The sequence below is a fragment of the Phalacrocorax carbo genome, chromosome 7 (genome assembly GCF_963921805.1).
Source record: "Phalacrocorax carbo chromosome 7, bPhaCar2.1, whole genome shotgun sequence".
Classification (NCBI taxonomy): Eukaryota; Metazoa; Chordata; class Aves; order Suliformes; family Phalacrocoracidae; genus Phalacrocorax; species Phalacrocorax carbo.
Genome location: NC_087519.1, coordinates 43,982,489 through 44,008,932, shown reverse-complemented (window position 1 = coordinate 44,008,932; position 26,444 = coordinate 43,982,489). Strand labels below are relative to the sequence as shown.

At 40.4% G+C, this 26,444-nt stretch overlaps 1 long non-coding RNA gene across 1 annotated transcript; it reads left to right on the top strand.

Moving 5' to 3' along the window:
- The first annotated feature begins 478 nt into the window (after positions 1-478).
- LOC135314208 (uncharacterized) lies at positions 479-2,646 on the top strand. Its single transcript, XR_010373655.1, has 3 exons — positions 479-1,306; positions 2,346-2,450; positions 2,576-2,646. It is a non-coding gene; the product is annotated as an uncharacterized LOC135314208 (long non-coding RNA).
- Positions 2,647-26,444: the final 23,798 nt, after the last annotated feature.

Below are 26,444 nucleotides of genomic sequence, written 5' to 3'. Positions count from 1 at the left end.
TCAGCTTAAACACTGTAAGGTTGGATCCACAACTTGTAAAGACCATGAGCAAGTAATGAATGATAGGATGGTTACTGCATATTTGGATTGTATACTGAGAATTATCTACAGTTATGTCTGTGTCGATTTTGTAAATTTTTTCCCCATTTTGCTAACTCAGCTATTGATGTCTTGAATGTTATTTTAACGGTTATCTCCAACACAGCAAAATGACCATGAAGTGTATTTGGCTTAGTCTTTACTATTTATGAATAGGTTATACAACCCTTACCTTTAAAAGTGATTTATCTATTCAAACAAATACTTTCAGTGATCCTTGGGCTACCTTTAGACATGTCAGCTATATCTGAAACTATAATATAAAAAAAAGAATAGCACTAGCTGATGAATTCAATTCTAGATGACTATAACTTTTTAAGAAGAGTTCCTGCCATGCTCATCCTCACGAAGCACCCCTCAGACTGGAGCTGCTTGACCTACTTTTTCAATCCTTCCTCATCTGGGTTTTCTTTATGGGTTATGTTTACTCGCTAGTTTGAAAGAGTCACTTGACTAAGAATTGTAAGATCTGGATACTTAACTATGGAAGCTGCTTTATTTATAGCATTGTTGCTTCTTCACATTGTCAGATGAGTTGTTACAATGATATATATCCCCATTCTGTAACTATTAACATTTAGGTTAAAGAAGGCAGTCTGCAAAAACACCTGTGCATGAGCTGTTGATACAATCTGATGCCCAGATTGGCAATATGTTTCATACAGGTTGTGTCAGACTTAACGTGTACATGATTTAGAAAGATTTGCACAGTGTGGTCAGCATTTCAGCAGCATTTCCAACTATCCAGCAGCATCTGGCTGCTAATGTCAGAGAGTGTCTCTAAAAGCAGAATGGCTGTTTGTTACTACCGAAAGCTACTCACAGCAGTAGAGTCATTTGTGCAGGAGATCAAAGCTCCCAAAATCAGGAAAACAGCACTTCCACTTATAACTGAAACATAATAAACTTCCCTTATTTCTACTTTATCAAGAATGATTTTTGAGCAAATACATGATCCTCTAACTCTGTGCTTTTGTTCTGCTCAGACACTATGGGAGAGAACAACGGAATGTTATCAGGCTTTATTTCCAAAGGTCTCATCAGCCTGGTGAGGAGCAGCCTGTCACCAAATCCTTTAAGATTTGCTTAGAAGAACTGATATTCTAAACAGGAAGAAAACCACAGCAGCAATGGGCAAAAAAAGCACAGCGGTGGGGTTGTACTAGGTGTACAAAGATACTTTCCTTCGAAGGGCAGGTCATGCAAGGTAATTGAGAGTGTGAATGGACACAGAACAGCTTAGAGTCAAATTAGATTAGTGCAGATTCCTGAGGACAGGAAAAGGAGGAGAATTAACAAGAGGAAACAAAGTATTCTTAAGAAACTAAAAGGTATGGTATTGTGAGCAAAATGAAACAATAATCAAATCAATACAGAAAACGTTCTGGTGCTTTTAAAATATGCAGCATTGATCCTACATGACAGCAGTACCTTCTGGACCCACAGTCTCTGCTATAATTTCTTATTAATATCATATTAGATTATTTACTTCTTCAGTAATATTATTAGAAATAACAATAAAAGCAATAACATGCAGCCTCAGGGTTGGCACAGACTTCAGACCTTGAAAGATATGTTTAGAGCATTTATAATTACTGTCAGTATTCACACTCCCTTCAGAAAACCAAAGTTATGAGAATATTTCTTTTTCTTTTCTAGCTATGGTTTTGTCATCTTCTGGCAGATTTGGCTTCTTGTAGGCAATGTAGACAAGGCTTGATCACTCCATCTTCTGCAATCCTGGTTCTCTGGGCTAAAACTGCAAGCATTACATGCCTTATGGAAGAAGTATGCCTTTGCCTACATGTTGCCTCCCTGCTGTTTCTTAACTTCCTTGATTCCAATTTACCAGCTACAACTCCAGTTTGTCAATAGAAATGCACTCAGTAAGATGAATCACAGTGAAGTCAATAAGAGCTTATAATGAAGGATATATGTAGGCAAATTCTATAGCAGGATATTAATCCAGCAGTTTGAGATTATGGACCTCCAGGACTCTTGCTTAATTAAGGAAAATAAAATAAAAGGTTATATATTGTTGCACTACCTTGAATCTCTGTAAGACAAACTTCCTAAAAAGCTGCTAGTAACTGGCTTAGGTTCAACTCTCAGTCCCACCCAGGCAATAAGGAATCACAAGGAGACGGTTCATGCAGTTGTATTTGTCCTTAAAATTTTATGACTGCAATTCTTAGTTTTGTCACTTCATTTTATTATTGCATAAACATTTTTTTTTGTGTATCTAGGCCTCACAACACTGGGATCCTTGCAAAAAAACTACAAAAGATGTCATGCTTGCTTCAAACTGCTTGTAGGTGAAACAACAGTTGGATAAGGAGTACAATAAACAGGTAAGCAGAGTCCTAAGTAATAGGGAGATTATCTTTCATGTAGTAAGCAACAGTCACAGCCAAGTGAGTGCTTTGTTAAAGGAAGAGCAGCAGTGCTTTACAACAAATGTATATTTGTATTACAGACTCCAGGCACTCCTCTGTGTCAACAAGTCCTGTTTCCTGTTCTCAAGGTGCCTGGGGACAGAAGCTGAATGACACATGAGCTAGTAGAGGTACAGAGTAAGCCATGTTTATCTTTATTTTGCTCTGACTCTGATTTTTACCAGCTTCTTGCCTGGGTCAATATATATCTTCAGTTTTATTGTTGAGCCTCAGTGCTTTTTCTTCTGCACCAAGGAACAGTTTGACCTGTTAGCTTCTCCTTTCAATAGATGTGAAAACCTCAAAACATTAGCTGCACAGTACTCTGAGACAAAATATCCCTTCTGTGAAAAAACAAGGTATAATAATTATACCTGATAAGGTATAATCAGTTCCAATACCAGCAACATCAGCTTTGGTATGCATCCTATTCTCTGTGGAGCCATCTCCTTATCCAGATCTTGTTATCTGGCTGCAAACTGACTTAATTTTGGTTTCAAAGTAGAAAAAGGAAAAGGGAATAAAGTGATTGTCAGTGATAATTTGCAACCCATGTGTAATTAGCCAGTCCTTTGGGGTTGTTACTATTGTTGTAGATAAGGGAGAATGTTGTAGGTAATGAAGCAGGATTTTCTGCTCCTGTGGTTTTTTGGTTCATTTGATGCAAATTGAATGTTGGCCCCTCATACCTTCAGTCCATCTACAGCCTGTCTGTCCCAGTGGGGAGCAGCGACAGTGCAAAAATCTGTTTTTAATATAGTTTTCTGTAATTCATTAAAGGTGAGAAATGGAACCTCTATGATGCCGAATGCTCTCCAGCAGTTTATAAACCTGTCCCCTAGAGTTTGAATGTTAGCCAAAAGAGAGCAAGCATTTGTTTTTATGTTGATTTTGCAGATTCCCAGGAAAACAAAAAAAAACCACAACAAATATATTCTTTCTTTCTGCACCATGGTATTTTAAAGAAGAGAATATCCCTGTCATTTGTACCAATATACCGAAAATTATCTGATTGCCTATTGAGGTGGGGTGATATTTAGTAATTGCCCTTGTCTCCATGCTGCTGAGTAATTAAAATCATCATTCTTTACTGACGGATGGTATCAAGGCCTGAGAAAAATATTGTTGTGCTACACCTGAGTTTTTTATAAATAAATAACAGAAAGTGTGATGATGATAGTGTTTCTTACAGTAATTACACCAATTAAAGAATTAAACATTCTGGGAGCTTCACCTCTAAAGTTCTTCTTCTTCTAGATCCTGAAGAAATTAAAAGGTCTAGGGCTCTTTCCCCAGTGGTTTACATAAAGTTGAAACAGGGTAGGGTTTCAAAGCAGTTATGCAATAGTAATTAAGTATTTAATTACTCTATTCCATTAGATCCTACTGTTAAATGCACTTTATAAGGGGAGCATTTTTCATAACTCATATACATAATGGTATTAAAACAGCAGATTAAAAAAAAATTAACAAGATCCCTTCAGTGTTATTTCTAATTTGTTCACTGGTATCTCATCAGTTTTTGAGAGAAAGCACAGGATCTCAGCTGTATTTCAACAGCAGAATAGTTATGGTTCTTTCCAGATTAAAAAGGCGGTTTACAAAAGTACACTTAACAAGAAATACTGGCCAGATTCTAGTAACATTACTCTCTGTGCAGGACCTGAATCAAAATCTTAGACCATTTCAAAGCTGCCGTCGTGCAATTCATGAGATGTTAAAACCTAACAACCACAACGTGCAACCTAATCCTAATCCAGTTCTTAACCAAAAGCAAATGAGGATTTAGGTGCTGAAAAGTAAATGCTCCATCCTGGGCTACAAAGGCAGCAACCTCAAACCAAGTCAGATCAAGCAACTTGCTTAGGGAGAGGTCATTAACTGTAGTAACAATCCCCTGCACTATATACATATAGGTAGTATCTATGCTATAGTAATGATCACCTAAGGAAAGATGGGGGCATTGGGTGCTCTGCAGCCCTAAGAGCAAGTCCAGCTCCACAAGGCACTGCAGCTCATCAGTTCTTACATGCATTAAGTCTTGATTTCACGATAGTCAGGCAAGTGGCCCTATCAGGCTTCCAAAAGGGGTTGCACAGATGGACTATGCTACTTCTCGTCAAAATAACCTCTGACTTTGGAGACCCCACCCGAAACACATCACCTTTACTTCTGCAGGATAAAATCCTAAGCTGTATCCAAGCTCTAACACAGTTGTTTTACCTGAGGCCACTAACTGACAGGCTTTCAAAAGTTCATATATTGACCTGAACCACAAATTAAATTTTTAACTGAGTATTAACTGGAACCTAGAAAGCTCTCTTCAGCAAATGAGGTTTGTATTGAATAAAATGGCTGACATGGAAGTAGCATGAATTTCTTAGTGAGTTTTCTTTAAATATGCCTTAGGAGCTCAGTAACATAAATCACGGTACTTCTATTATTTAATTTTTAATCTCAGCTCTTAATAGCCTCATAATTCACTGTTGCTTTTAATTACCATTCATATCTCCAACAACAAAAAAAAATAGGCTCAAAGAAAAAAAATCAAACATCAGAACCTGGTTTTGATTTAGAAACATTCATAGTATTAAAATAGAAATGTTGCTTCTAGCCTTACTGTTTGAATTATACATTAACTGATTTCATCTTGTTTCCGTGGTGTTATTTTGGATTATTTTTTCAACCACTGATTTACATTTGATGTGCAAGCTGAAATTCCACTTCTAATATTCAAAGATATTAGGTCAGCTGTATAATTCATGACTTAATCAAAGTAAACACCATATTCTACCAAAAGTATCTTGTGTTGTTTTGACTGCTCACTGACTAGCAAGTGCCACAGGGAGATTGAATCAGAACATTTCCAAGGGGGTTGCAGAAATCTAAGATTCAGAAAAGCGAATGTAAGCCCTAGCGCACTGTGGGTAGCTGTCAGCCAGAAGGCATGTCAAAGTCCAAATAATGTCCCAAGGCAAATATGCATGCTGGTAACTATGCCACTTCAGTTTATATGAAGAAATAAACTTATAATAATAATGCTTTGTCAGTCAATCTTTTTTCCTAACCTAAACTGCAGTCACTGTATCTTGCATTGCTATAGAATCTGGAATGCATTGGAAAAATTCCTGGTCCATTTCAGTGTAAGTACAGCCAAGACAAACTGTTCACTGTAGAGGAACAATTTCATTTAAACTTTACATTTCTTTGAGCCTAGTAGTGATGTACCTGCTTTCAGTTCACCCTTTTGTATTTCACAAGTAGCAGGAGGTAAGGAGGAGCCTTCTTCTAATTTGTTGTCACAACTAGATTTCCCTTCAGCCTGTCTCCCTGCTTTCCTGCTCTGGAGCTGGCTAGAAACCAGCACAAAGAACGGTGAGGGAAGGAAGGCCACCCTATGCACCCACAGAAGTCTCCACTGCAAAAGCACTCCACCCAGCACCATCTCCACCCAGTCTGAATCAGTCCTCCCTTGCGACACTGACTGCAGCTGTCTTTGGATCAGACACTCAGCAGACACTAAACACAACTGCTTCAATGTCAGGAATTAATCATGATGGATTAATTAATTAGAAATTAAACTGCTGTCATCACTCTTCCTTGCTTCCCATCAAGACATCTTCCTCTTTAATTTGCAAAAGAGTTCTGCCTAGGAAAAGCAGATCAGAATGCAGACATGTAGCTTGCATGACTACAGTGAGAAGTAGATGTGGGTTTCTATGTATATACACAAAGACATATGTTTTTAAATGTAATTATATACATAGAGGTATGTATGCGCTGAATAGTTGTCACTATAAATGAATACTGCAAGGAAACACAATGTTTGCATATAAATTTTAAATCATAAACTCTTGCTGTCCAGAAATGAAACCAAAAGCTTTTCTCTAAAATTCAGGCAAAAAATATAGAAAAATATGGATGTATCGCCATCTGGAGGGTAAGTGTGTTCTTTGCCTGCTCATAATCATCATTCTGGGCTCCGCAGTACTGAATGTGTATGGTGTCCCTGAAAAGGGTATAATCATAAAGGCATGAAGTTTCTGGCATTGGGGTTATCATTAGGGGTAATTTGACCCAGCTGATTCTGTAGTTACACTTTTTATCAGTCTTTGGACCAGAATAAATAGCCCCAAAACCCGGATGCTTATTTGTTTAGTATTGTGCTCTACAGATAACATATCTGTGCCGCCAGAAGAAACCCCTGTATGTCTTCTCTCGCTTAAGGGAGGAGGCTGGAGGGATGATATTGGCAGTGGAAGGGGTCAGAATTCGACTGCAGTTTTTGGACTCTTCTAGGTTAGGGAGATGGGAAGGAAGCTCAATTTCAAAACCCAAAATTTATTCTAAAATTGGACGTGTTTCATTCACCCTGAGGAGATATAAAAACCTGAAATAAAATTCAACCAAAACCATTAAGTATCCTGACTCAGGCTGACAGGTCTTTCCCCTTCTCCCTGCTCCTGGGGAATGCCCAAGGAAAGAAATGGTTCCTGCAGTAGAAATGATCCAAGTATGATATGGAATATTCCTTGGAGTACAGCAAGCATGATCATCCCTGCACACACTGGACTCATCTTCCAATTATATATTTGCAGGGACCTCACCAGTCCTGCCCTGTGAGTGCACCAGGATGCTGCAGCCATAGCATTACTGAGGTCTCCAGGATGTCTGTAAGGGACACAGCCCTCATCATGCTGCCCTCCTCACCTGGATAAAACAGCTTTTTCTATTCCTCTGACACCCAATTAAGATCTGCCCTGAGGATGGTTTCACTGAGCACCAAGGAGCACCAGTGAGGACCTGTAGACACCCTCTCCTTACCAGGGCTGAAATGGGTATTTGGAGTCCAGGAGCCCGGATTAATAAAGGCAATACCAGAAAAGCTTGTAAATGCACTCCACGGTGCACTCTGAGCCTTTCCCAGTCAAGGAAAGAAATTACTGCCATTTCCCAGAGCAGGCATTAGGCTTTGTAGGCCTGCCAAAGCTGTTGCGGTGTACCACTAACCCAGCAAGAAACGCGTTAGTAGAAGCACTCAGTCATGCAAGTCAGATAGGTGTGCCTGTGTGAGAGGTTGCTGTCTTGCCGGGGGCTCAAAGTAAACAGCAGCAGCTGGGGACAGATAATTCATATAGCAGCCATAGAGAAGCATACCATAAATAATGCTGCTCATCAGCTATGCATAGAGGAAGAAAGCGAGAGACGAAGGGCAGCAGCGCTGGCGGCTGCGCACCCCCCTGCCTCCCGCCGCGGTGAGGGTGGCACACCCCGCCAGCGGTCTGCTGGGAACGAGCTGCTGGGGCAGGTCAGAGCTTTTGGATCCATCAGGTCGGGGTGAACAGCAGGCATCACGGGGTGTTCTGGTACTATGCAGCGGATCAAGCAGTAAAGTACGTGGTAATTGATTTGTCAGTCTCATATCTCTCGCACCGGAGCAAAGTCCTGCCTCAAAAATCGCCAAATGTGTAGTGCGAGTCTACAGTGATTTCTGGTCTCCTGTGCCACTGCATGGCCACATGAAGAAATGCAGGTACTACTGAGGAGTGACAGTGTCTTTTGTGCTCTTTTCTTCTGATAATCACCAGGAAAAATAAATGAAATTAAGCAGGCTGTAACAGTGACAGCAAAATGATGTGAAGGCACAGCTTAAAATGAATTATAAAAATTTCTAAACACGTACATGTGCTCAGGTATATGTGCAAGACCTCCCTTTATAATCTTTTTGTATCATGATATGCTTTTGCTTAGTGAAGTTGGACTTTTAATAACCTAAATCTCTTTCTTAAGGAGTAGTAACTTTTGTTCCTGATCATTAGTGAAATCTTTACTTATTCTTATGTCTGGACAGATAGCAGCCATTCCTAAATATGTCTTTACAGTACTAAAAATAACATGTTAAAAAAACATTAGCTGACGATAATGCTAGGTAAAGCAATATTACATATTGCTGCATCTTAATTCCCCAGAAACAACCAACAGCTGCAGTACAGTAGCCAAAGCATCACATTTCTCCTTGTGTTAACCTAGACATTGCAAGCGGGCATTCAGCCACAAAAGATGCTTCTCTGCAATTGTTGTACTTATCTAGGAAATAATCTGAAAAGAGCCATCTGAGGCAGGATGTCATCTTTCTATTCCTAAGCAACCCCGGATACCTCTTTTCAGGAGGACTGATCAGCTTCCTGAAGAGCAGATAGCTCAATTTAAAGAAGCCCTTTTTTTTTTTTTTCTTACTACAGAAAACAAATAATGTTGGCCCTATAATGAAAAATTGGGACTGGGAAGTGCTTACTAGGAAAAAGACCAGCAAAAGCTGAGCTGCATGCTGCAGTCAGTATGGCAATATTGATAATGATGACACAAATGACCTTCCAATGGAACTGAAAATGATGGCAATAGAAATGAAATGCACCACTCTATACAGAAAATTTGGGTTGGAGAGAAAAAGTGAGAGAAAGGCTACATCCTCTTCACATTATGCCTTCCCATTCCTATTGTTCCATTTGGCTTTATTTTCTCTCTTTCTTCCAGCTCTTAATTGGTAACAATTCAAGAGCATATGTGTTGTGGTTCAACATGTAAGTTATGCCACTGAATTCAAAGGGACTCTTGTGGCACCTGCTTCAGTTGCTTGCTAAGGTAGGGCCATGAGTGCTGCCTTTTAGCTGGTTCCATGTTTTGCTTACGTGTCTTTAGCATCACAGGTTTCTGTCATTGACTGCTCTTCCAACAGTTCTCACTTAACTAAGCAAGTACATTTTAAATTAACAGTGTATCTATGTTGGTGTCTTGAGACAATTATTTACGCAGTGGTATTCCACAGTGTGGTAAACATACCTACTGTTGTCCATCTCATGTTGGCTGCCCTTTGCTTTCACTAGATGCCTCCTTGAAACTTTTTTTTATGCCATGAAGAAAGCAGAGGTTTCTTGTGGGCACAGGGATTGCCGTTTTCTTTTTTCTCTCACTAACCAGAGAGGAATAATGAGCAAGGAAAGTGTCTTTGCTCTTGTTGTGGTTTAACCCCACACAACTGCTCGCACACTCCCCGCGGTGGGATGGAGGAGAGAATTGGAAGAGTAAAAGTGAGGAAACTCCTGGGTTGAGATAAAGACAGTTTAACAGGTAAAGCAAAAGCTGTGCATGCACAAGGAAAGCAAAACAAGGAATTCATTCACTACTTCCCATGGGCAGGCGGGTGTTCAGCCATCTCCAGGAAAGCAGGGCTCCATCACAGTTAGTAGTTACTTGGGAAGACAAACACTATCACTCTGAACATTCCCCCCCTTCCTTCTTCTTCCCCCAGCTCTAAAGACTGAGCATGACATCATATGGTGTGGAATATCCCTTGGGTCGGTTGGGGTCAGCTGTCCCAGCTGTGTCCCCTCCCAGCTTCTTGTGCACCCGGCAGACCATGGGAAGCTGAAAAAGTCCTTGACTAGTGTAAGCACTACTTAGCAACAACTAAAACATCTCCACACTATCAACACTGTTTTCAGCACAAATCCAAAACCTAGCCCATACTAGCTGCTATGAAGAAAATTAACTCTATCCCCACCAAAACCAGGACAGCTCTGTTTCTCATGGGTAGTGCCCACACTCATGTCTTCTGTTGATGCAGATAATTTGGGACTCGGTCAAAATTTTTGATAAACAGGTCCAGATCTTAGATCAAGTTCTCCCACCAGTTAATGAAGAGGATAGCACAAGATTCTTCCTTTTCCTGCTTGCCTACTACCTTCTCTGTCTGGATACTACTAGGTCAATACCTAACCAAGAAGCTCAGTTTAACATCTGGAGCTCAATGGCCACTCAGCAGACATCATCAAGCAGCAAGTTTGCTGACAATACCAAACTGGGAGGAGTGGCTGATACACCAGAAAGTTGTGCTGCCATTCAGTGAGACCTGGACAGGATGAAGAGCTGGGCTGAGGGGAACCTCATGAAAGTCAACACAAGAAAGTGTAAGGTCCTGCACTGGGGATGAACAACCCCATGTACTATTACAGGTTCAGCTGACCTGCTGGAAAGCAGCTCCGCTGAGAAGGACCTGGGAGTGCTGGAGGGCAGCAAGTTGACCATGAGCCAGCAAAGTGCCCATGCGGCCAAGAAGGCCAATGGTACCCTGGGGTGCATTAAAAGGAGTGTGGCCAGCAGATGAAGGGAGGTTATCCTCCCCCTCTACTCAGCCCTAGTGAGGCCACATTTGGAGTGCTGTGTCCAGTTCTGGGCTCCCCAGTTCAAGAAAGACATGGAACTACTGTGACAGAGTCCAGCAGAGATATACAAAGATGATCAGGGGACTGGAGCATCTCTTTCATGAGGAAAGGCTGAGAGGCCTGGATTTGTTCAGCCTGGAGAAGACTGAGCGGAGATCTTACCAATGCTTATAAATACCTAAAGGGTGGGTGTCAAGAGGATGGAGCCAGACTTTTCAGTGATGCCCAGTGACAGGACAAGGGGCAATGGGCACAAATTGGAACACAGGAAGTTCCACCTGAATATGAGGAAAAACTTATTTCCTGTGAGGGTGCCAGAGCAGGGGCACAGGCTGCCCAGAGTGGTAGTGGAGTCTCCTTCTCTGGAAATATTCAAAACCTGCCTGGACGTGGTCCTGTGACCCCTGCTTTAGGGTCACATTCATTCTCACATTCTCACATTCATTAGTATCAATACAGAAATTTTCAGATATCCGTATAGATGTGTAGAAACAATTTCACTGAAGAAGGCCATAGCTGGAATGAAAAAGTGCCCACACAGGATGTATTCACAGATGTCTTACTAGTTGCAATGAGTACCTGGAGTGAGTACGGCTTGAGTTTTACTGCCCTTCCTTTTTTGTGTGAATGATGGTAGCAAAAGCACTGGTAAGTATAAGGGCAAATATCAGCTTTGTGGGCAAAGCAGCTGCTGAAATTATGGTCAGTTTGTGGACAGTTTGAAAGTGTATAACTAAGATAAATTCATCAGGTCAATTAGGCAAAGAAATAATTAACACAGCAGAGAACTGTGTAAGGGGAAATTCCTAACAGGGAGGAGTCTTTACGGAACCAGAGGGCTGCACTGCACATGGTTGCCCCTGTAACTATTTGCCTTTATGGTACCACAAGTTTCTCAACAAGGGTCTCCCACAGGGGAAAAAAAATCTTCCTTTGTAACAGACCTCAAAATAATTTAAGCTGTCTGCCAGTAATTAAATCCATTACATTAGCAACAGGTGGTGAAGCTGTATTTTTTTCACATCTGTTATCATTTTAATGAGTTAGTATGTATTCACTGCAAGAGCTGTGTAAACCACAGAGCAGAGAGAGCCAGGCTGATGGCTGTCATCCAGACAGCCACTGTGTGCACTCCTGTAGTCACCTGAAAAGCAAAGCAGAGGTGATGTGAGAGTACAAGGTAGACAGCAAGGGGTTTGGGCAGGATCCCAAAGGGTAGGAAGGTGGCGATTTAAAAGAGAGTGAAGAGTTTTCTCTGATTCTTGCTAGACTGAAAGAGGAAGGGAAGAATAAGATAGAAAAAGGAAACTTGGGTTGTGTTTAGAGCGGTACGTCAATATCTGTTTCAATTCCCTACTATACCATAGACTTCCTGTGTGGCCTGGAGCATGTTTCTTTGTCACTCTGGTTTAGTAAATTTAAAAATTAAAATCCCTGGGAAATTCCATAGTCACTGAGGACAACAAGCATAGAATAGCTCACATGTAAGTTGCTGAATTTTTCTCAGTCTCCAAAACACAATGCGCTTGTGCAAACTGGCTGTTGGGAATGGTGTACCATGGTGAAGAGGGCTGTGTAAGTTTCAAGAATAATTCTGGATATTGAAGAGCTTGGCAGGACAGAAAGCTTCTCTTAATGCAAAGAGCCCACAGTTCTGGGTTGATCTGTACTACAGCTCGTTGTACATATCACTCCTATATGCATGGAAAGGCATCCCGCTGCTGAGATGTGCTGTGTCCTCACATAAGCTTTGGAGAGAAGCTGCAGCTCATTTTTCTGGACTTCAGGATGCTGGACTTCCCAAGGATGTTTTCCATTTCTTTTCCATCTTCCTCCAAACCCCACTTCTCCTTTGACTCAGAAGAGGGAGGTTCTGTAATGTCACAGAGCTTTCCTTTCCTTTTCTGAAGGCTGAGAATAAGTATGTATGGAGAAGTGAGAGAAGTTCACAATCAATTTACTTCCATCAGATGTGACACAAGGTTTCAATTTAGGTTTAGGATGTGCTGCCTTTATACCTCTCTGCAAAGACTGGTTTTTTCTCCAGTAACTCCTTGCCTAGCAATACTGAGGATACTTATTATTGCATTGAACTACTCTTCTGTGGTCAGTATGTTACTGTTCACTTTAAATTTAAAGATTTAAAGAATCTTTAAAAAAACAGTTTAGAATAAAATTTATATAACGAGTTATTTTTGGAGGAATTTCTTCAATTGTATTCTTGTTCAAAGACAATTAATAGATTACTGTAATTCTTTTCAAAGAAGCGTCATTTAACTCTACCAAACTTTGAACTAACAAAATGTTGCAGGTTGTTTAATGTTAATGATTGTTATTAAGCTGAGGTTTTTTGGCTGAGATCCATTGTGAGGGGCAGGGTTTATCCAGCAGGCCTTGGCCTTGCTGGAAGCTCTCCCATGGGCAGAGACACACATCATTTAATTTCTACCTGCATCCTGGTGGGGTTGTGTCACTGTGGTCAAAAGACCATCAGGGACTACACCTTTTTCTCAATGAATAGAATTAAACAGACACAGGAAATATTAACCCTTAAACTGTCTAAACCTCAAAACAACTATTGTGGAGTTTTGGGTGGAGATAGAAATGGGTACAGACCCAGCCAGTCCAGGCGTGCTTCCTGCACTCCTCCTTCTCCATTTCACATCCTTGATTTTGCCTGATATTGGTGCCAGGCTTGCAGGATACTGTTATACTTGTAGGGAACTGTGGAGGCACTGTCACAGTTGCCTCTTCTGAACCTGAGAGGGCCCATTGTGCATAAAAAGCCCTGTATCTGCTCTCCTCCTGCCCAGCTCCTTTGGATACATCAAAACTCAGTCAGCCCCTGCCATCAGTGCAGCCAGCCTCATAACTCAGCCATTCTTGCCCAAAGGCATCCAAGGTCTGTCCAAGGTCCCACGGACACAGACCACCACCCCAGCTCCTGATGTGAGGGCCATCTCCAGCAGTGGCTCACACTGCCTCATCTGCCAGGGCAGCAGCAGGGCCCCCCTCCCCCCACAGCCTCCTCCTCTTATTCCAAGCATAAAATGAGCAGGAGAAAGGCAGGACTCCCTGATGCCCTGTTCCCTCTCTCCCAAAAAACTGGATAACTAGCCCTTAATTTGTGGGACAGTATTTGCCCACAGGAGGCTAAAGTCATGATAGTTACTGTTCATCAGTGAAATCTTTAACTTCAAAGTTTCATGTGATGCCATTGACTGATACAGGGAGTCTCCAGCTTTGCAACGGAATGAACCAAAGCAGATTCAATGGTCTCCGGAGAAGGGTAATTTATTTGTGAGTTTTAGCAGTGTTATTTGATTATTTCTCTTCAAGTGTCATATGGTGGAGGCAGTCTTCCTGGGAAAACATTACATGTTGCTCAGTGATTCACTGACTGCTGGCCAGAGCACTGTTTGTAACTGATTTATAGAAATCTTTTTCAAATCATTCCCTCTATTAACATTTCAGCAGTTCCTTTCCTTTGTAAATTCATGGTAGTTATGTGTTACTCTGGATGATGATACAAAAATGGTTTCAAACACAATGATTACATATTGAGCAGATGAGCTGTCTCGGGTTTATGTCACAGCCCATCTGCCTGTTTTAAATAAGCTTCCTGCATCACGCCTTTTCCTCTTCATCGGGTAGGCAGTAAAAAAGACTGTTCGTATGTAGCATTTTCATTTCATTTGACCTTTCCACAGTGTTATTTCACATGTATACTTCAAAGTTTGCATTTCCTTCTGCAAATATAATTTGAAACTGGTTCTATTTTGGCAGCAGGTACCGTTGCAACAAAAGCTGTTCCTTCTTTATCCCACCACCTTTAGTGTGGAGGCTGAAGTACGACATGTCAGCTGGAGATGTTGCAATCTGAGGTGAGCTCAGGGCACACACTTCAAGGTTAGATCCCACAGAGATCTGAATCATAGTGAAAGTGGGGAACTTATAGGTCTTGGCCGTATGTTCAGCACTGAAGGACATAAGCACTTGAATTTGGACTGGGATCGGACTAAAAGTTTAAATCAATTTTGATCTAGACAACCTCTGTCAGGCTGCCATCCACTGTGAGTACTTAAAATGAAAATATATTCACTATAGGTTTTATATTATAATCCCTCTTATTTGCATTAGTCTGGATGAATACTTTGCATTATGAAGAACCAGCCACAAGGTGTCAATATAGTGTAGCAGATTCTCAGTAAGGTGTTGCTACTACAGCATCATTTGACTGTTAATACAATTAAAACCTGTTTTCCGGTGGGTTATTTGAATAACTAATTGCAAAAATTCAGGTCAGATGACATGTTTTGTACCTGATTTATTTAATCAATGAAGTCTTTTCATGCTGCAATTGGGGCGGGGAGAAAAATTAGTATAAATCACCGAAGTGAAAAAGGTGACAAGCAATGAGCTACCGGCTACAAATAGTGTAGCAATGTGTTTTAGTAGGAAAGGCTGACAAAGTGAGATATTAGACTGGTGGGGTGAATTAATTTTTGTCAAAATATGAGAAGTGACCATAAGCGAAACCACAACAATTAGTTAACTCTTCATAGTAAGGAGTCAAAATATCTAGATGAACTGGTGCCTGTGCCCATGTATAAGAGGTGTAATGACTGGTGAGACAAGATTAAGATGGAAAAGCAATATTAAAGAGCTCCATTTTGTCTCTTATAGACACAGATCTTTGTGTGTCATTAAATATAAAAACGAATGCCTCAAAAGAGTCAGAGCTAAGGCTGAGGTCTGAATTACAAAGGACATGGAAGCAATTTGGTTTTGTATCCCAACAGGGGGTTAGGATCCAGGGAAGAAGGGCTTGTTAGAAATGAGAATGAAAGGCTGTTAGGAAAATGACTCCTAGAACTGTGAATATTATCTCTTTGAAGTATGCATTAATGGGTTTTGGCTAAGAATTTTCAAAGGGGTTAAGGACTCAGCTCCCATTGAATGTCAGTGGCTTTTGGACACTTCACTGCCATAGTCTGCTTTGAAAATCCCAGCTTAGAATATTAATTTTAATGTATCCTTTCCACTACAGTAGGAGGGAACACCTCCATGACAGAGAGATGAACAGAAAAGCTACAAAAGAAAATAAGTATCTTTTTTTATAAATTATTGTACTTTACGTAATCTACACAGTCAAGTACAAAAGTATACATAATAGGTGGCTGAGCAGAGGATATTACATTACATGATATCCTTCACTTGTGTTAATGACTCTCTGTATTGTGCTTTGCACAAAGTGAAGGGGACTGGCTAGCAGATAATATTGTAAAAAAGTATGTCATTGGCTACATTTCTTAAAAGGACAAAGGGAAGATGGAGCCTGTTTATGCAAAGAGCTGGTTTTCTCAGGTTCTAAACCAGCTGTGACACCATGCTGTCCTTTGAGAGATATTTTATTGGGCAACAGATCAGTGTTGCAGGTCAAAAGAGCAACAGCAATAGATGCATCATGTTCCCTGAAGCTCCCTGGGGGCAGGTTGGGACAATAGTTAGAAAAACTGCAAAGTCTGTGGGAATAAAACTCTTGCTGTTCTTGTGCTTCTCTGTTTTGCATTTCTTTTTTGCATCATATATCTCAATGAGGGAAAGATCCATGCACGATACTGGTGTGATGGTGAATAAAATGCTACAGGGCAGCTTTAAGTTCTTCAGAATGAAAATGTGTTGAAAAGGTGGTTTTACATATCAATGCTGGCAAGTGAAAGTGATGGAAAAGCCAGCAGAGAAACACCACTGCTAGTCCCTTGTCAGACCTCACTGTCAGAGACTTGGTCTTCAAGTGGAGACGGGTGAATATCTTTGCTTCCCTTTAGTGGTCTAGTGACACTGTGGGTTTTATACAGTCTTTTTGTTTTATTTCTCCTCAAAGGAAAGCAAGTCTGAGCATTTTCTTTCTTAGAATTAACTGGGCAAAACCTAAAACAAATTACCAGTGATGTGGTGGTATTAAATTTATCATACAGTGTTTAGGTGGGTTTTTTAATTGCTATTATGCTGAAGACAAGATAAATAAGTGTGCTGTTAGAAGGATTTAAATAAAGAAGTGAGGTTGACTGGCAGCTCATTTTAGGAATGGGGGAATGATCATTGAAAAAAACCCATGTACCAGAGCTGGGATGTAAGAGAGTCCCAGTGAATACATGACTTCCAATAAAAGTTCGTCACTTCTAGATTTTCACCATTACTACCACTGTAAAGAGCAAAGGGGTTTTTTTTTCATAAAATATCTCAGGCCCACAAAACCCCCGTACTAATTGGTTACTGTGACTGAAGCGCTTGTTCCTAGACAAGAGCCCAAATCAAAGGCTTAGATCTGTGTAAATACAAGACGACTGTACAAGACCAATACATTTGTCTCCTGACAGATGCACAGGTTTCACTGTGTATATCCTAGCCAACCTGTCACCAAACCCATCTGCTCTATCTGCTTCTGAAAAATGAATACCACTTCACAGCAGAGAAAACACTGAGCACATACCACCGCTTGTTTGGGTCTTAACTAGTTTTATCCAGCCTGGACTAAGGAAGCCATTTTGTGCGATGATGAGCTGAACTTCCTTCTTTTACACTAGGACTGCAACATGGCCAAGACACACAAACTGTAAGTGTTACCTGAGCATCAGTAAGGGCTTTACAACACAGCAGAAATAAATCCAGATCTTCCAGCGCTGCTCAGTATGTTCTTAAGGTTACTATGTGAGCATTAGTAGTTTTATTACTATCATGCCTTGGAGCCATTTCCTGGACATTTTCTTTATTTTCTTGGCTGTGAACAGAAAGTGGGAGTTCCTGCCATGCTGCATTTATAATCTCAGAGATAACACATGGGTCCATGCAGCTAGAGGGTCACATGGAAATTGTAAGCCAATATTTGGTCAGCATGAATAGCAACAAGTCTAGTGCATCGGCAAGCTTAACTGCCATCAAAATATCTGGTAGGGAAAAGGGAGCTTTAGTGAAGGATTGGAAGGTTTGGAAGAAATATGTTGTTATGGCTTTTTCACTTCGTTGAGCCACATCAAACATATGGAAGCAAAGCACAAGGATACTTGTGAGAAAACCTAGCAGCTAAGTAATCATAAAGCACACTGGTGCTACCATCCATGAGGTGTTCTAGTGCTTTGCTGGCTCAGGAAATTATTTAACTTCCGCCATAGCCAGCCACTCCAGACTTGGAGTCATCCTAGGCTTCCCCCAGCTTGGAGTGTTTGTCCTAAGAATATGCTCTCTCAGAGCAAGGCACCCACTTTAAATTCTGTAGTCTGCTTTCTTCACAGATTTTAATGTTTTGGCAGTTCAGCCAAACACAGATCAGATGTGGGTGGCACTGTTCACTGTGTGAATCACAGAAGGAGGTTTAGAAGCATGTTGTCTTCTGCTTAATGATGCTACCCAAATTGTAGCCCTAAGATCTCAGAGGGTTTCTTGCAGCAAAGCCATTTGTATGACTTTGTGTCTGTCAGCATCTGTGGACAAACTTCATGAAAAAGGGGCTGCTTATGATTTGTTTCTATTCATACTCCTTCACAGATGTTTCCTACAATGCCTGACTTACACCATCGTTTATAGTTTCAGTGTAGAGTAGTCCTTAGAGAGACCTGTGAATCATTCCTGTTGCTAGTGTTGTAAAGATAACTAAATACACAACCAGACCTAGGGAAGCAGTATTTGCTGTTGGTTGGATCGCAGCACAGCTTTTGATACCACTGGGTATAGCATAATTCCTCCCAAATTGGCAAGAGGACTGGGAAGGTAACTCAAAGACTTCTTTAATTTGGCTATATTGCAAATAGTTAGTTCACTTACTTTCTTCCTCTTAGCCTGGGGTTCCTCCAAGGTGTTTTCTGAGTACCTACAGTTAGAACCGATTATTCTTTAATCTCCTTGCTTAAAAATGCCTTGTTTCTTGTTTTTATGTCTTCTTCCTCTTAAAAGAGTCTTTGCTTTAAGAAGCCTGAATCCCCAGTGCCTTGCTGTTAGTGCAGTCATTGCTAGCTGTGCAGCATAGATCTGAAGCATTATCATTTGGCCAGCCTTGCAGCTCCTGCCAGTCACACAACACTGAAGCATGTCGGGATATAATCCAGTCTAACAAGAAGGGGGATATAGATCAGATGCTGCTGCAAACGGTAGGAAAGCTCTAACTGGTGCTGACTCTCCGCCTCTGTATACACTGAGAAGTAGAGGAGACAGAGGAATAAAAAGCATTTTTACTGTTATCTGCAATTATATATACACAATAGAGCATATGTGCAGTATTTTGAGGGTGTCTCATTTTGAAATTCTTGCTACAGTTTGGAACAGCTGGTGAAAGTTAGGGAGAATAGCTCTTTGCAATTGCTTTTGAAACACAGCACTTCCTTTGCAACGTGCTGGTTGCACTGTGACCTGAGCGCATACCACCTTGACCTCATGACCATAAGAAAAACGATCAAAAATTGTTGTTCCTAAAGGCATCATTCAGAACACTGCCAGACTTGGTGTCATTGACCATGAGTCACAAATCTGATAATGCAATTTAAGGTATTGAATCATATCCTCAACTTGTGATTCATTAAGGGATTTAAATGCCACAAGTGGTGTCCTGGATTCTATTCCAATATATATGAGTTCAAATACCCTTCCAAAATAAGCAAGTGACTAAGAGCCATAAATTCAGTTCACCTCAACCACTAGTAGTGCCCAGAAAGGTTTTGCTTTAGTTTTCTGGCAAGGACAAAGTAATAAACATCCCGGTACATATTGCCCCCACTCAGATCTCCTCCCTATTTTGCTCTGAGGATGCCAAAATGAAATTTTCAGCACCTCTGTGGGGGTTAATTCTGTTTCAGGCAAACAGGAGTGAAGTTACCTTATAGCTTTCATTAACCAGTGTGGTAAGACTCCATTTCTTGAGGCACAACCCGCAGAGAAGTGCATTAGTGGCAAAGCATATGGGAGAATGCAAGTGATTTGCCCCACATCTGCTCCGAAGGGAACATGCAGAACTTGTAGAAAGGAGGACTTCTCCAGAGCAGATCTGACAGACAACACTGCATATGTACAAGGTCAAAGTATTGCCTGCATCTCCCAGGAGTAAAATACTATTTTCTGGAAAGTAACCATTGCCCATGAGACACAATGTCTCTTTCAAAGCCATATCTCTAAGTTTTCTTTATCAGTGCACACCAACACACTCTGTCTCCCACCAGGAAAAGTCATCCATGGTTTGGAGTTGGTAGAACCATCATTTTGAATGGATAATCACTCACTAAAGTTCAACAGCTTTTGGGCCTGTGTTCAGCAATAGATAAGCTGAAAATCATGGCTCAATGAGTCTGCCACTGCCTCTGAACACCATCTACTGGATAAACTCTATTCATAACTACCCAGCGCATTTCCTGTGAATTGTGTTGGTTTTATTTAAACTTGTTTATTTTCAATAGACTCTCAGAGCACTGCATGCCCTCAGGACATAGACTCCTACATTGCTGTTTCCTCTTTTTAGCAATTCCAGTAATGACTCCCAGTTACTGAATCCTGTATGCAGGTGCAGAGTGCAGGCATTCTGCTAATTTCAGCAGGTCTTTTTGACAGAGGACTCATTTATCAAACAACAAAGAAGCAGAAGGTCCAAATGCTAAAGGTGAACACTCACATCACAGGTGAGGTCACCTGTACATACCAATAAGTCACAAATAACATTCATAAGCTGGGGAGATAATGTTACTTGAGATCAGAGACTCAAACTTCTTAACACGTAATACTCCAAATATGGTAGTTGCAAAGTTTTTTTAAGTGCCCTCAACACTATTGAATTATAATAGTGTGGGGTTTTTTAGAACTGGCAATTGATCTCAACCATATTTTCATACTGGCATATAAAGATTTGTCAGAAGAAATCTGAGCAAAATCATGTGGGAACTTGACTGTGAATTGAAGAAATATTCTTGCTAAAAGAAGATTATTTTTTTTAATTCTATGACTACTAGTTGTACTCTGTTCTGTGCATCTGCTTACATCATTGTGTTCTATTAATTGGTTATTAATACCCATTAATGAAATGCAGTAGTTGATATAAAAAGCTAAATCTGCTGGATATGAATGTTACTAAACCTCGAAGCTGCAGTTACTTCTTCTATTACAACTGAATCTAGGGTATAATTTCCTTGGCTTTACAATAGTTACTCCGGATTTACACATGTGGATGTGAATAGAAGGTGAAGAACAGCAAATATTAATCATGACTTAAACAAATAAAACTAGATAAACCTAATCTCCGAAACACAGTATGAAGATTAATAGGGAGAGCTGCTTGAATCAAAGCAAAATTTCATTTCAGACCAACTGGCATAGTTCATGTTATCAAACTACATACAACTTCTGATCATTTTAAAACAGGAAGACACAATGAGAGTTTATAGTACATGTTAACAAGAAGAGAACAAATTCATAGGTGTCAGCATCAAAGCAGCTTAGAAAGAAACACTTGAATACATTTGCTTTTGAACTATTGCAGACAGAAGTCTCTCAGTCCCTGACTGAAATGCTCTGGTTGCAGTGTGTATCATTGCAGTAGGTGCTGGGGTCATACCAGAAACGATATTTTGTGAAAAACTGAAGAGATAATGGAATTGCCGGAAGAGCTGTGTAACAAGAGATTTCAGCACGAGGGGGATGATTAATTGCTATGTCATGTGCAGGACCAAAATGGAAGGATCACAGTACACTTTCAAAAAGTTAGCATTAGAACCAAGAGGAATTTGGGGAACACAGAAAGTATTGATAATGAGCTCGTATCAATGGAATGTAGCTCCAGAAAGCACACCGATGTCAAAGCAAGCAAAAATGTCATTCAAGGAGCAGAGTTTGACTGGTATAAAATAGGTGAGCCTCAGCAGGGTATCAAAGTTCACAGGAAAACTCCCTGAAAAGGAAGAGATGTGAAGGCATTTCTATTTCTGAATAACGACCTGAAAACACAACAGGAGGACAGTAACATCACACCTGATTTAATGAGAGATGGAGCCGTGCACCAAGGGTCCTGGCAGAGCAGACCTTTCTTGGAGCCAAGTGCAGTGCTGCTGGATTTGGGACCCAGGTTGGAATTTGTCCCCATGGTCTGGCATGTCTGAGAGTAGCACATCACAGAGATTTTGTAATTAAGATCATTATTTCTCCTCACAGTATGAGCAATAACTGTTTAGTTGCCTTTCCAGGAGTGTTGCCTGCAATTAGCTCACTGAAGTGTTGACCTATAAATAACTGTCAGAAGGAGGTTTCTGATGAAGAGTCTCAAAGTGCTGAACGGCAGGTGAGTGGAGGCTCGTTTAGATTGTCCTTATGCAGTGCTGATGGATTATATATTTCAGAAGGAAAAAAAATTACACAGTGAAATATGGAGACTCCAAAAGTCTTGAGCTAAATTAATACCCATTTCTCAAGCTAGTTATACAGCGTTATGCAGTGCTCAAACTACAGAGATCCCGCTTACAATAAAGATTGTGTAAAATTAAACTCAACAAATGAGAGACAGAGTGAGCTGGAAGTGCAGATTGCTGGTGGCCCATCTCCCACTGCTCTGCCGTTCCTCCATGAAGTACATGGCCCAGTTCTAATGCAGTGCTGCTGATTCCTTTCCATTAACAGCATCTGGCATCCAGTAAAGTCCTGCATGTGCTGGGGTTCCTTTCCCACCTCCCCTTAATTAGTTTCTTTTTCCACCTGAGTTAATTAACATCATTTTCCTGAGAAGACAGTCTAGGGAAAATGTCTTGTATGTGATTTGTATTGCATATTTTCTTAAATTTCATCCAAAGTCACGTAAGCATACCAAGGGTAGTACTTTTTCCTTGTGATTCTCATTTTCAGTGAAACAGGATTCCAGTCAACTTGCATTTGATCTAGGCATTTTTCTGTGCCTTCCCAAGAGTATTGTGAATACGGCACAAAACCCCAAATCACTATTTTCAATATTTACAATGTGTTCTGGTGTTCTGGTGTAAAGTATATATATGAAAGTCTCAGCTAAGCTTTTCTCTCTGGAATATGACCAATTTTAAACAGAGGCTTAAGCTGAGGCTATCAAGACAGAGTTAAGCAAATGCTAGCTGTTGGCTCAGGTGGTGCCAAGGCACAAACTGTGCAGGGATACAAGATGTGCAAAAAGGAAAACCGAACTGCAGAAGTTCATGCACAAGTCTGAGCCATGCTGTTATGGCTTTGGCAGTTAGAAGCTGGCCAGGCGGGGTATCATTTGTCTCTTGTACTTCTAAACATGTCACTTTGCTTACATTTAGATTAGCTACTTCATTTCAAAGGATACATGGATTCAATTACAAATTAGATTTTTTTTTGCACCTCTAACTTGACAGAGCAATTCTCACTTTCAGGATTGACAAGCTCTTCTGCCTAACAAAATAATTCACTGCAAATGGTTTAATATGAACTGAGAGAACATTGTAAGGCAGTAAAAATGGCTTTAAAAAATACAGTGTAGCATTCTGTCTCCCAAAGGATTACAACAGGATGTGTTTGACAGCCTTGGTTTATAAAATAATTCTGGTAACAGTTATATGTACAAGAATTGTCAAACAATGTTACTAGAGGTCAATTTTCATGTTCTCACTTAATACAAGTGTAAAATATAGGTGGCAAATTTCATTGTAGCCTGACGGTTTTAGATATGCCGCAGATATAAAATCAGAAGTATGTCTTAAGCTAGAAGTGGCATTTTTAACATTTCTCAGCTGAATACACATCCTTCACAATGTTTTGATCTTTTTGTAATAGGACATGAAAAATGTACACCAGAAAGCTGCCTCATGCTCTAACAAGCTATTTCCTATGAGCCAAACATTTTAGATGCTGCATTCTTTGTTATTTTGAATCAGTGCAGTGACAGGAACAAGATTTGAGAGAGTTCTGGCAGATTCTAGAACAAAGAAAGTTTCATGAAACTATCAAAGCTCATAGTTTTCTATGTTAGTAATTCTAGTCTCTCCTTTTTTTCCCCTCTTGCATTATATTCGACCCTGTTAAGTGCTGACATGGTTCTAATTTCTTATTCTGACCCTAGCAGTTGGCAAGGATGAGCTCAACTCTACCTGTATTAATCTTCATGATGGTGCTCTAGTTACCTAGAGAATAACGAAATCTGCTAAATTCTCAGATAAAAGTGATCTGAACAGTTGGCCTCATGTAGTCCTTCCATGCCATAGCTCCATAAATTCCCCAAGAACTGTGAAAATACAAATGGTGAATAGATATCTTCCCTTTGATCCTCTTTCAAGACAATGTTGTTGTGTGAGGCTAAGGGAAACTGCACAGCTGGTGGCAGTGACTTGCAGATAAGATTCAGTAACTTCTTCTCTGCTGTATATAAGATGCACAGACATATATCTATATACTGACACACAAATATATATATTTTAGAGATTGCAGAATTCTTGACACAATTAATTAACTGCCATATTCTGACTGATGATGACTTGAACAATAATACCTTTTCTGCAGAAGTTTAATATGGGAGTGAAGAATATATTTTTGGGGACAGTTAAAGAGGTTTCATATTTTACCTCATGACTAGATGGAAATTATGCTGGGGCCCAAATTCCAAAATCTTTAAAAAAGTTCTAAGGGGACAAAAATGTAAAATCATCAGGTGTACAGCAGCACAATACTCTGATATATCCCACATACTATATTATTGCTAGCAAACTGTGAAGAATCTGTTATTTTTTCTTTTTTTTTGGTGATGTTTTTCCATCTTTTTTCCCCCTATGAGTATATTCCAAAAACATAGGGAAAAGTTTTGATTCTATTAAAATAAAATTAAATACCTGAATTTGTACGGAGGGGAAATTACATCAGAAACAAATTGTTTTACGGGTATCATGGTTTAACCCCAGCTGGCAACTAAGCCCCACAGAGCCACTCACTCACTCCCCCCTGGTGGGGTGGGGGAGAGAATTGGAAGAGTAAAAGTGAGGAAAGTCCTGGGTTGAAATAAAGACAGTTTAATAGGTAAAGGAAAAGTGAAACACGCAAGCAAAGCAAAACAAGGAATTCATTCACTACTGCCCATGGGCAGGCGGGTGTTCAGCCATCTCCAGGAAAGCAGGGCTCCATCATGCTTAGTTTTTACTTGGGAAGACAAACACCATCTCTCTGAATGTCCCTCCCTTCCTTCTTCCCCCAGCTCTATATGCTGAGCATGACGCCATGTGGTGTGGGACATCCCTTGGGTCAGTTGGGGTCAGCTGTCCCGGCCGTGTCCCCTCCCAGCCCCGTGTGCCCCCCCCAGCCCACTCACTGGTGGGGTGGGGTGAGAGGCAGAAAAGGCCTTGACTCTGTGTAAGCCCTGCTCAGCAGGAACTAAAACATCCCGGTGTTATCAACCCTGTTTCCAGCACAGATCCAAAACAGAGCCCCATACCAGCTGCAGTGAAGAGAATTAACTCTACTCCAGCCAAAACCAGCACTGTCAAACCTTTACAGTCCATAAGCATTTGTGATGGCTCATGGCAACCCTTAGAAAGGAGATTTCTTTGTACCACTGATCATTAGGGAGCATTTCAAGACAAAGACTCGGTAGGCATTTTCCTTACCTGCCCTGCCTGTATGGATATTGCACTTGAGTCAATTAAAATTCAGTTGCTTTGGAGTCAGAGAGACAGAAATGTTGCCCACACAGTGGGACAGAAAGGACCAAAAAGCAATACTTCACATGCTCTGGACAGTCAAACCCACTTTCCATCTGGCTAATGGAAATTAGACAGGAAGGGACAAGGGAAGGTGTTTCGGTCTTGAATAAAAAAGTGAATACAGTGACTGTCTTCCAAAGAGGTATGTAACTCAGTGAAGTCTTTGGTCTGGGAGTGACAGAGGATTACTGCAGCCTTAATGGACCCAGTTTTATTAGGAGGTTTAGGAAATGTGTCTGATCAGCAAAGACAGACCTGGAGGCAGGCACACCTGCAAGTGTTTGTGTTGCAAGGCACTGGTTAAAAATAAATTATCTCTTGTCCACATTATTGTTGGAGATCAGTAAAAAATCTCCCAGCAATGACTTGTTTCAATCTATAACCTTGGAAGGATTTTTTTTTAAATTACTTTTACTTAACTGCAGTCTGAAGTTGCCAATTAATATTTTCCAGCTATGCTATTAATTACAGCATGTGGCAGCAACATTTCGACTGTATTATGTATATCTTTCAGAGGGGAAAAGAAGCCAGATGATCCAACAGAGCAGTGCAGTCATCTCCCCAGCAAGTATCACTGCCTCAAGATAGTCCATCTTGACAGAATATTAGTGCCCATCATTCAAGAGTTAGGCAGTGGCTAAGCAAAATCTTTGGGTTATGAATCTTACATGATCAAAGCAAACTTCTCAAGCTAATATTTGTAACTAGGATCTTTACAGATGAGGAAGAAGAAGTGATGAGTCATAATAGCATTTTTTCAATATGCATTTGCTAAGTCAATCATTTTTCTTCTGTCTTCTTTACATTTTCACATTGAAAAAAGTGAACCATAGAAACTTTTCTTTTGCAGCATTTAAAAGGGCTATTAATTCTTACAAGACTGTTTTTTCTGTTTTTCTGGAAAATTATTTATATTAATTATAATTTTCTCAAAAAAAAAAAGAATAAAAAAACCTTGCCTATTCACTGAGAAATGAGCTCACTAA